Below are 12,365 nucleotides of genomic sequence, written 5' to 3' on the forward strand. Positions count from 1 at the left end.
AAGCATCAGGAGGGAATCATTCCAACCTCTGGCAGTCTGTCCACCATACTAGCTCACCAGCCTCCTCATATTCACAGTGCTAATCTGCACAGAACACATAATGCCTGGGTTCTCAGTAGTAGCCTATTTTTCCTCTCCCTTCTGCTGTTCTCACAGCCAAAGCAGCTTTTACTCTAGTCTGCTGGTGTTGATGTGAAGGGAGATGGGCTTACTAAATGACTACTGAATCATTATACAGGTATTTCTTTTTTTAGTTTCTAGTGTATTAGAACAGCCAGAAGGAAATACCTGAAATTGTGGAACTGTAAACCATACTATACTTTGAAATTTGCTAACTACCAGTTAAATGACATTTTGAAATTTATCACTTTTCTTGTATATATATTTCACAATAAAAAGTGTTTTAAAAAAGATTTGAGGAAGGTATACAAGGCATACACCATAAATCTGCACTATTCCAGCATAACCTGGGCTAGCATCCCTTAGTCAATCCCACACTTATTTATGTCACAAATCATCAGATAAGTGGGCAAATAGAGACCGTCAATAGCATCACACCAGCACAGATCAAGTTTGCTGCCAAGTGAAGACAGGGCCTAGGGACCTGGGATGAGCTACCTAGACACATTGTTGAACCTTTGGCCTGCACTCAGGGCAGCCCTGCTTCCCTCCACCCTCCCCATCCAGCCCAGGCCCACCTCTAGGAGCTAGCAAGCACTGGCAAAATGTCCACACTGTCCACCAGGTGCAAGCAGGTTCAGCTCTCCAGCAGAGCCTCCACCAAGGGCTCCACCTTGACCAGGTCATCCTGCAGGTCCCAGCACAACCTTCCTACAAGTGCCACAAGTTCTAGGGCTGGTGGGCTGGCACCTCTGCTCTCCCACAGCAGTGCCAAGTAGCTCTGCAATATATCTCAGGCCAGGGTCCCATGCTGCTAACTTGGGGAACAGTCTCAGCATCACCAGCCAGATCACCACACCATGCACATGGCACCAGCCACAGCCTCCCCATCCTCAGATTATTTCCACATGTTGCATCTGAGTCACAGGAATCCACCTGAGAAAAGGTAGGGGTAAGGGGTGCCAGATGCCCTGGAGAATTTCCTCCCAATCCTTTAAAGAATGCAGTCCTCTAGGAACTCTGAGCACCACACAGGTGACCTGGGCCACCTTCCACAGCTCACCTTTGTCTCTGAACCTCTCCTCTGCCCCTGTTGGCCATGCTGACACAGGCATCCCAACCACACAGCTCCACCTGGACACTCTTTGCACTTCACATCCTCCACCCTCATCCTACAGTTTGCAATTGGATTTCTCTCTGGCTCCTCTTCTGGGCTCTCAGCTCAATGGGGGCTGCTGTCTGCCTCCCCAAGATTTTCCTGGCATCTGCCACAGAAGTCACATGCCTTTCCATGTACTTAGGAAGAACCCTGGCTAGGGTTGGCAGATGTCATTTCCATTTCAGCAAAGGAACAACTAAAGCTGCAAGACTACTGTCACCATATGCATATAAGCATTTTGATTTTGGAAAAAGAAAGGAAATTTTACTTGACAAATACTGGAAAACATGAAGAAGCAAAAGCTGCCCTGGTCCAACCAATGAAATAGATAGGCCAAGAAAGGAAAGCCCCAGTTAGCAATGTGGCTTGTGGATCCTGGCAGGGACAGTTCCTGCATGGGAGCTTTAATCCAGATTCCTTCACAGGAGCATGTGAGGTGACTCCTAGAGCTTCCCCACTTGGCAGGTGAGGACACCCAGCTCAGAGAGTCATGGAAACATCCAAAGCTTGCTAGGTGGTAACCACAGCAGACTGGCCTCCATGCCTGAGCACAGAACTCACCTAAACCCAGAAGGCTACTCTGCCACCTGGGGAATCATGTGTTCTCCCCCATGGATCCTCTACTTGGCTCCTTCAGAGCTAAGCCCTGGTTGGTTGGATTCTCAGGATTTCTGATTTATTTCTCAGTTTATACAAATCTATGTGCATATACACCCATTTTAACCTCAGAGACAGGCCATTGCCTGTGTCACCCTCAGTCTGCCTGACAATGGCACATGAGTCTTTGCCCATAAACACAGTCTCACCATGTGTTCCATCAGTGGAGGACTACAGGTGGTTGAAGCAGGTCCCCCCACCCCACTAGGTGGCATCCTGATCCCTGCCTTTTCAAACACAGCACCTCTGTTCACAGCTGAACTATTTCCACAGAAGACCTGCAGAACTGAAATTAAATTGGAGAATTAACAAAATTAATATGGACATCAACAGTTTTCATTGATAATGCCAAACTGAATTTCAAATGGCAGCAAGAACCTAGTTTCCAAAGAGGCCAGGTGGCAGGCCCTGTCTTTTCTGCTGCCACAAGTGGTCTGCTCTTTCTCATTCTCTCCATCCTGGCTGCCCCTGCACACTGCCCTTGAAATTCTCAGGCTGGTTCTTTCCAGGTCCTGCTGCTGCTCCCCCTTCCCTCTCCATCTCACCCCCATGAGGGAGACTCACTAGTCTCCGGATCCCCCACTTCCCAGACTTTACTGGCCCAACAGTTCCTAGACACTGACTCAGGGCTTTTAGCAGCCACCATGGTCCACACATTGTAACCAAGAAGTTAAGATTTAAGGACTGATGATGATTACTGAATCATTACATAGATATTGCTTTTTACTTTCTGGTATATTAGAGTAGATAGAAGGAAATACCTGAAACCTGAATTGTAATCCAACTGCCTTGATCTCTGATAATGATTGTATAGTCTTTATCTTGTGCCCTTATGATTGTAAAAACCTTGTGACTTTCATTTGAACCCATTTATAGTTTTGTTTTTTTTTTTACTCCAAAGTCTTATGACCACAAAAGACAGCCCCTAGTGTTTATTAATGAAGGGTCTTGGGTCAGCAAGAACTAACCCACCACAAGTCCAAAGTTATCTTGGTAACAGAAGCTGGATCTAACCAAAATGGACCCACCTGACATGCACAGTAGCTTAGACTTTAACCTACAAGTCACCTACACCTCATTATAATACTAAAAATCACACCCATCATCATATTAAGCCTGCCATTTTCTTAACATATGTTCTGTGACCAAGCAGTAATCAATTCTGTGCAAGCTCAATGATTAGATCACATCTAATTACATAATCTGGGGGCCCCTATACTCATTATCCAAAACCTTCACATCTTCTGATGCTTTAAAACTATCAGAATTACTGCAGTTTGGGAATAAAGATTTTGGACCAACAGGCCATCTGTTCTCCTGCTTTCTGCCTAGCAATAAAAGTCTTTCTCTCTTTGAAACTCCAATGTCTAAGAAATTGGTCATTTGAGCACATAGGGTAAAAGAATCCACTGCCTTCATCTAGTAACAGTATCTCACTGACTTCAGGAGGCTCTGGACTTCAGATAAGGGGCCAAAGACCCCAGGTCCCCTCTTCAAAGTAGCAAAGCTTCCAGGGCCTTCCACTGCAGGGAGGGCTCCTCAGGACCCTGCTTCCTTCAGCACAGACTCCTCCCCACCAGACATTTGGGAGCAGCTAGAGGGGGATGATGAGACAAAGCTGGAGGCCAGGCCTACACTGCAGGTGGGCAGTCTCACCACCAACCCAGAATTTAAGATCAGAAATGGATTCATCTGGGGTTGCCTGGGTTTTGACTTGAGTATATATGGCATTGATAGAGTAGAGGAAACTTGCTGGGCGTGTGCGGGGAGACGACCCCCACTCGCCCGGCACTAATACCTGTAGGGGCTCGCCCGCCCCTCAGCAGACCCGTGCACTTCCTGCTGCACCCGGCCTGGGCGCTCCTACTTCTGGATGCCGCGACAGCCACCACCACCCCACACGCACACATAGCCCCCAGTGTGCGGAATCACCAGGATCTCCAGGGCCTGGCTACTCCCCGCCGCCCTTTCCGCAGCCTAGGGGCCTTTGCCTGCCGTCGGTGGAGGCCTGGGTGCCAAGGTGGTGCCAGGGGCGGGGCCGCGGGGTCGCAGGCCGTACAGTGTGGGCCGCGCCTGCGCTCCAAGCCCGCGGGAGAGGGCCGGCCCCGCCCCTCGGCTCGGGTCCCAGGACTTCCGGTGCTGGGAGGGGCGGGGGCGCGAGGGGCGGGCTTGGCAGTTTGCCGAGCTAGTGGAGTTGGGTTTCGGTCTGGAAGGGGACAGCCGCTTCCTACCGGAGCCCCTGGACGCTGTGCTCTTTCTGCGTCCCCACCCTGCGAACCCCTGAGTCCTCCGAGATCAGGACCCTGTGGGTGGAAGCTACGGTCTTAGCGCCCTCAGTGAGCAGAAGCGCCCACATCCTAGCCAGCGGTAAGGAGGGGGTGAGCATAGGAACCCCCATCCCAGCAGCGGGTGGGTGGAGGAAGTGATGAGCCTTTGACAACCCCCACTCCCTTGGCCCCAAGTTACTCTGGGAGCTGAGGCTGGCTCTGGAGACGCTGGTTGCAGAGGGGCCTGGGGTAGGTAATCCTCTGACCTTAGCCCCTGGCACCCACTGCTCTCTGCCCCCGCCCCCACCTCTGGCTTCCAGGACCTGGTTGGGAGGGGGGGGGGTAACACCTCGTAAACCCAGACCCCAAGGATGGGGCGGGACAGGTCTGAGGAGAGGCCCTTCTGGGGATGCTTGTTTTTCCACCCCAGGGGTCCCTGTCCAAGGAATTGGAGGGCACCAGGTAGGGGCAACTTCCTGATCAAGAACTGCAGGGCTGTCCTTAGAGCTTTTGACCTTTGCCCTGACCCCCTGCAGGCCCGACCTCACTGTGACCGTGGGTCTGGGGCACAGCTGTGCTGTGGAGAGGAAGGGAGTGAGGCTTGAGAATCCTGCGGGTTTCTTGGCGGTTCTCCATGACCAGGGTTAAATAATTGTTGGGCAGTTACCAAACTGCTCAAATCCTGGATTGAGACACTTCTAGTGAATACGTGAATGGTGAGCCTTGTAATGAATACTAGCCTCTCTTCTTGTGGAACTGGCAGTGTTGGGGAGCAAATCAAAGGCTGGTTGTTAGCCACAGGAAGCAGGGAAGAAGTTCTCAAGGTGAGAGATGGAGACTTTGCATTGACTTCTATAGGGTGGGCAAGGGCTACCTGGAAAGAAAGAATTCTGACTTTGTGGCTTTATTTATTCCAAAGAATTGGGTGGGAAGATAAACATTTCATTAGCTCAAGGAAAATCTCAAAACACTCCATGGGGCCAGTGGAAGATTTTCCAAGTAAACCATGACTGTGGGACGGATGGGTTGAATGCTTATTGACAGGCCTGAAGGACGTCCCTGATATGTTGTACAATAGAAAGGGCACTGCAAGACACTTTCCAGGATAGGAGCCCTCCTGGAGTGCTGGAGGTAAATGATAGATGCCACATTACTCAACCATGGTTGCTTCTGGAGTGATAGATAAAATAATAAGACATATTAATGTTCTCCTTTGTGTTTATCCATATTTTCTAATTTTTATAAAGTGATAATCTTGCGGTTTTCTCTTTTAAGGAGTGGAAAGACAAAACAGGTGTTAATAGGGTTGGGTTAATCATGACCAAGTCTACAGAGGCTGGAGCAAGTGGGACAAAGTTTGGAAATGTATGGAAGTTAGAGAATTTAAGTCTGCATTAAGCATTTCTTTTGCTGCAGCAAATCTCCTACTTACAGTGAAACATTTTTGGGAATCAGTCATGTGCCCTTTCTCTAGGACTCAGTGGATGCTCAGTGAATATATTCCTGATTATCCATAAAACACTAACAAATTATAGATGCAATGTAACCTGTCAAGAATATCAAGTAAAGTACCATGTACTATTAAATTAAATCTTAAAGAAATTCAACAAATTCTATGATTCTAAATTTTCATTGTTTTAAAATCAGTTACTTTTTTGTGTTGCTGTATACTAAGTCCCAAGTAAGATGTTTCATTTTACAAACTGCCTTAGTTGTCCCTTTGAGCTGGGCTTGCTGGTGCCCTTTACTGTCAAGAAACAATGTCCAGTGAATTCTAAAACACTTCCAAAAGACCCCTGCCAGTAAGTGGCTGCTCAGATTTTGAACCCATGGCTGTAAGACTCTAAAGCCTACACTCTTAACCTCAGCACTTCACTGTATAAGTAGTAAGTATATTTTTATTGCAGAATATAACATGTGTACATAGAAATGATTACTTTCCAAGTGCAATTTAACAAGTAGTTATATAGGAAATTTCCAAGAATGTTATGGGTTTTCAGTACCATAGTTTCAGATATTTCCTTATTGTGAAGTATTACATATATACAAAAAGGTGATAACTTTCAAATAACAATTTAACAAGTAGCTATATAGCAAATTTCAAAACTGTTATGAGTTATAGTTACACCACTTCAGTTTTCCCTTCTAGCTATTCTAATACCCTAGCAACTAAGAAAATGAAAATTATATATTCAATATTCATAATCCTCTGTTAAATTCCCTCTTGTCTGTTGCTACCCTTTCCTCTAGTTTAATCAGTTCCCCAATCTTTAGGGATGTCTAGGTAGTGAACACCCTAATTGTTCATGTTGAAATATGTGTTGACATTATGGGAAAAGGAGACACAACTTGTTGATGTTCTTGAAGAGACTGTTGCCTCTATATTTGGGGACTTAGCTGGAACAGGAGCTGTCTGAATGATTCAAGTTTCTGAAGAATAAACTTAGTGAGTGAAATTTTTATAGTCTCAGATAGGAACCTGAGCATTCTTTAGGGTTTGGGGGACTACTATTGATTTGGGCTTACCACATTGTGTCCATTTGGGATAACTAGCTGAAGCTTGCATAGGAGTAACCTCCAGGACAACTTCTCAACTGTATTTGAAATTGCTTAGCCACTGAAACCTTATTTGTTGCCTTTCTTTTCCCCATTTTGGTCAAGAAGGCATTTGCAAGCCCTTGATGTCAGGGTCAGGCTCATTTCCAGAATAGTGTCCCATATGCCAGAGAGACTCAATCACCTGGGAAATCCTGACCCATGTTGGGAGGAGGGTGATGAATTTATTTGCAGGGTTGAGCTTAGAGAGAGAATGTCCACATTTGAGCAACAAAAGAGGTTCTCTAGAGGTGGCTTATAGGCATAATTATAGGTAGGCTTAGCCTCCCCTTTACAACCATAAGTTTCAGAAGAGCAAGACTCAATGTTGAGGGCTCGACTTATAAAATAGGGGGTTCCTCATTTCACATGGCATATGTTCTGCCCATGATAATCAATCAATATCTCACATTATCCTTCCTTAGTTATACAGTCCTCACCAATCACCATTTTAAACAGTTCTCATAACCCAAAACATCCCATAGGTCTTTTTAGCCCATAATTATTTGTCCCTAGTATTTGTGTGACACAAGTAAGGTATTCTTGTTAATTAGAGTTCCTGGTATGCAATAGGTAGATTTTCCCCATATACCACTCTGCTGTCAACTCTCTGTTCCTGTGTCATAGCTTAGAAATATATTATGCAAGCACCTTCTGTATGTGTAGTGCTGATCTGTGTGATACATGCCTTCAAACAATCCCTTTCAATCCTGTTCACCTTCAGTGCAGCTCTGATACTTATAATCCCATTAACAAACTATTATCACCCATACCCATTTTCATACCTTTAAATTTACCCTCACTAATATATCTGAACATATTGTTATTATTCCCCCTGTACTAGTTTCTATCTCTAGGTCCCCAATATTCTACATTATAAGGCATTGATTTGACATTGTTCAGGGAGTTCATAGTAGTGGTAACTTACAATAGCTCTCCTTTTATGTCTGACTTATTTCACTCAGCATTATATCTTCAGGGTTCATACATGTTGCCATCTGTTTCAGGACCTTGATCCTTCTTACTGCTTCATAGTTCTCCATTGTAGGTATATACTATATTTTGTTTATCCACTCATCTGTTCATGGACACTTGATGCTATGAACATTGATGTGCAAATGTCTGTTTATGTCACTGCTGTCAGACCCTCTGGGTATATATTGAGAAGTGGAATTGCTGGATTGTAGGGCAAATTGATATCTAGTTTTCTGAGAAACTGCCAAACTGACTTCCACAGTGGCTATACCATTATACATTCCCACCAGCAATTAATAAGAGCTCCAATTTCTCCACATCCTCTCCAGTGTTTGTTGTTTCCTATTTGTTTAGTGGCAGCCATTCTTATTGGTATGAGATGGTATCTCATTGTGATTTTGATTTGCATTTCCCTAATAGCTAGTGAAGATGAACATTTTTCATGTGTTTTTTAGCCATTTGTATTTCCTCTTCAGAAAAAAATGTGTTTTCATATATTTTGCCCATTTTAAAATTGGGTTGTTTGTACCATTGTTATTGAATTTTAGGATTTCTTTATATATGCAGGATATCAGTCTCTTAACAGATATATGGTTTCCAAATATTTTCTCCCATTGACTTGGTGGCCTATTCATGTTTTTGGTAAAGCTTATTAAGGCACAGAGGCTTTTGATTTTGAGGAGTTCCCATTTATCTCTTTTTTCTTCTGTTGCTTGTGCTTTGGGTATATTGTCTAACAAATTACCTCCTATTACTAGGTCTTGAAAATGTCTCCTCCTATCATCTTCTATTGGTTTTATTGTGCTGTAACTTATATTTCCCTAATAGCTAGTGAAGATGAACATTTTTCATGTGTTTTTTTAGCCATTTGTACTCCCTCTTCAGAAAGTATGTCTTTTCATATCTTTTGCCCATTTTATAATTGGGCTGTCTGTACTATCATCATTGAGTTGTAGGATTTCTTTATATATGCAAGATATCAGTCTTTTGTCAGATACATGGTTTCCCAAAATTTGTTCCCATTGAGGTGGCTGCCTCTTTACCTTTTTGACAAATTCCTTTGAGGTACAGAAACTTCTAAGCTTGAGGAGTTCCCAGGTATCTATTTTTTCTTTTGTTGCTTGTGCTTTGGGTGTAAAGTCTAGGAAGTGGCCACCTAATACAAGGTCTTGAAGATGTTTCCTTACATTATCTTCTAGGAGTTTTATGGTACTTTCTTTTATATTGAGATCTTTGATCCACTTTGAGTTAATTTTTTGTAGGGTGTGAGCTAGGAGTCCTCTTTCATTCTTTGGGATATGGATTTCCAGTTCTCCCAGCCACATCTGTTGAAGACTTTTCTGTCCCAGTTCAAATGTTCCCCCTTCCCTACCTGCTGTGTGCCTGTGAGACTCTTGGGTATGGGAGGGGATCATGAAGCATCCATGTGGCACCCTTTCTTGTCTCTGCTTCTTGCTGTGCACCCGCTGAACTGTGTGTGGGAGAGAAAATGAGGTCAATGCTTGTCTGCTGCCTCCCTGGGGTCCCTCATGGGAGCTCCTGGCCATATGACTGTGAAAGATTATGTCACCAGTTAATTGTTAATGTGGGTGCATGGGAGTGGAGAGCTACTGCTCACTGCCTTTCCTTATGGCTGTCTCACCACTGCTGGCCCAGGAGGCAGTCCTGGCCTAACAAACTCACCCCAACCCTCAAGGAACAGTTTCTCTGCAGTTTTATCCATGTCCCTACCATGTACTGTAGGGGTCCCTCTATGGCTGGTCACACCCTGAATCCATGGTCCTAGGCTGAATCCATGGTCCTAGGCATCCTCCAGCCCCTCTCTAGTTTCCTTCAAGGAAGAGAAACCCACTCTGCCTCACCCACTCTCCCATTTTCTCAGAAGTCATATAGTGCTTTAAAGGAGGACAATGCTTTGTAACCTTCATATCTAATGAAGCTCAGTATACCATCAAAAAGTAGTGCCCACATGAGTTTAACCAATACCTGTTGTAAACATAGGCTCTTTCTCCTTCTCTCCCAGGCTCTCTAGGTGAAAGGCCATTTTTAGCACATCTGAAACATACTTGCACCTACTTCTGAATTTTCTATTCTCACCTGAATCCAGGCTATAGCTGTGTGTCCTTGGGCAATTTATTTATCCTCTCTCTGTATCTTTTGTCTTCTGAAAACTGGAGATCATGATAGGATCTGTATCACTGGTTTGAGACATTTGAGGAGATGGTGGTCATCATCATTTTGTTAACACATTCAAATCTGGTAGGGGGCATGCCCCTGTATTCCTTTTCCTCTATAGAAACTATCTGGCAATTCCTGTACTTTCCTCCATATTTAGCAAAACACAGTTTTTAAAACCCCTGATCTGCAGGAGGCTGCAAGACCATCTAGACCTGCCTCCTAATGATCCCACCTCTAGTCCACAGAATGAAGTCCATGGAGGTTCCCCTGAGAAAGCCTGTGACCCAGCTGCCCACCACAAGCCCTTTTCAATGGCCCCATGGTAGTGCCTCTTGAGGAGATTTATCTAATATCTATTTGAATATTAGGAGGGCTGACAAGTGTTGGACACCAGTCCTCCTGGACCCTTTGCTGGAACAGAATCCCTGGGAGCCAGGCTTTGGGTGGCTCTGGGCAAAGCAGACACCTCACAGGAATGGAGAGAGAGTGGCTAATGTCCTGAGTAGTATTCCATGAAGGACAGAGGGAACATAAATGGGATCTTGAGAGAGCAGTTCAGTCATTCCTTTCTTTGGGATCAGAGTGTCCATAGAAGGCCAGAGGGGAGTGGGATCAGGGAATAGAAAAAGGCTAGTCCCAATATGCTGAAACAGAGATAGTTAGGAATGGCCCTTTTTCTTGCTGTAACAAGCAATTCAGAATCACAACCCTGCTCAGAGTATCAGATAAGTCTGTACCTCCACTTGAAGACAGATTCTTTGGGGGATACAAAGGCTCACAATACCTCTCCCTTGGGTTAGGGTCCAGGCTCCCCTAGGAAATTTCTCCTCCAAAACCCTGGACTCCACCCTCACTCCTCAGAGGAACACAGCAGGTGGGAGCCCACAATCCATGCATCTTGGGTCCAAAGGGCTCAGACCAGGTTTCTCTCAATGATTTTCTCCCCAACAGGGCTGGGACTAGAGTGAGGTGAGAGAGGCATTGAAAACTCAGTAATCAAGATAAGTAATATGTTGATGTGGTATTTTAAAAAACTGAACTTAGTGCTAAAAATTCATGATGAAAAAAATATAAAAATGCTAACTACAAACAGGATCAGCACTACTGATTTTTCACTTTGGCTCAGGCTCCAAGGGGGCAGAGCAGCAGTACTGCACCCAAACAAGGCCCCTTCACTGGCTGTAATCCCTCTTTCCCTCTGGTCCTAATTCAGATGTGGAGCAGAAAACAGGACTTAGAGCCCAGGTTCTTTTTACTGGGCATTTGTGCCAGATGCTGTGTTCAGGCCACCCAATCTGCATATTGACCCTGTCCATTTAACAGTATTTAATTTTTCATTTTTTTAGTGGCTACCTGAGGGTTTACAATACACATCTACTCTACCTTCAAAGAACATTGTACCAATCCATGTGTAGTGTAAGAGACTTACAAATAATATGCATCCAAGTCCTCACTCCCATCCTTTGTGCTCTTATTGTCATACTTTTGACTTTTTCTTATGCCATAGTGCACAATGCACTGCCATGGTTTTCTTTAGACAATTGATTATCTTTTAGAGTGGTTAAAAAGGATTAAATGTGAATTATACATTCACCCTCATTTTCATCATTTCCTGTGCTCTTCGTTTGTTTTGCGTATCCAAATTTTGGACTGGTGTAATTCCTTTGCTTGTAGAATTACTTTAACATGTCTTGTGTGAATCTGCTGGGTTTTATCTAACCTTTCTTTATTAAAAGGTTTTGTTTTTCTGAAAAGTCTTCATTTTCCCTATATTTTTGAAACTTTTTTTGCTAGGTTAAAGTGGTTTTCCTTTAATCACTTGAAAAAGTGTCCTCTAAATTGCCTAGTTTCTGACAAGAGTCTACTGTAATCCTCACCCTTGTTCCCCTGTATGTCATGTTGACAGCAGTTTGAAGGTATGTTTATGTGTGTGTATGTGTGTGTGTGTGTGCATTTGATGTTTATCTTGCTTGGTGAGTCTGAGTTTCTTTAATCTGTAGTTTTATGTATTTTATTACTTTTGGAAGTTTCTAAGCCTTCTCCAAATATTGATTCTGATCTGTTCTTGCTCTTCTCCTTGTGGGATCTCAATTACACATTTGTTGGGAAATTTGATCTTATCTCACAGCTCTTGGGAGTCCTGTTCTGTTTCATTTTACTTTTTCTCTTTGTATTTCAGTTTGGGTAACTTCTATTGACCTATATTCACTGATTCTTTCCATGGATGATTTGAAGTTCCAGATGAGCCCAGAGAAGGCATTTTTCATCTGTGTCATGTTGAGGGAGAGTGAAGGAGTTGTTTGTTTTTTCCTACATCTCTACTTTCTTGTTGCTGCTTCCATCTTTCCCTGTTGGATGGTTCTAAATTTGGGTTTGGGATCTGAGTTTAGTTTTGTTGGTCACTTTCTCTCTTG

General features: G+C 44.2%; 1 pseudogene; it reads right to left on the bottom strand.

Moving 5' to 3' along the window:
- The window catches only part of LOC119511155, a 55,255-nt pseudogene extending 51,245 nt beyond the window's left edge, over positions 1-4,010 (bottom strand).
- Positions 4,011-12,365: the final 8,355 nt, after the last annotated feature.

This window comes from Choloepus didactylus, chromosome 16 (genome assembly GCF_015220235.1).
Source record: "Choloepus didactylus isolate mChoDid1 chromosome 16, mChoDid1.pri, whole genome shotgun sequence".
Lineage (NCBI taxonomy): Eukaryota > Metazoa > Chordata > Mammalia > Pilosa > Megalonychidae > Choloepus > Choloepus didactylus.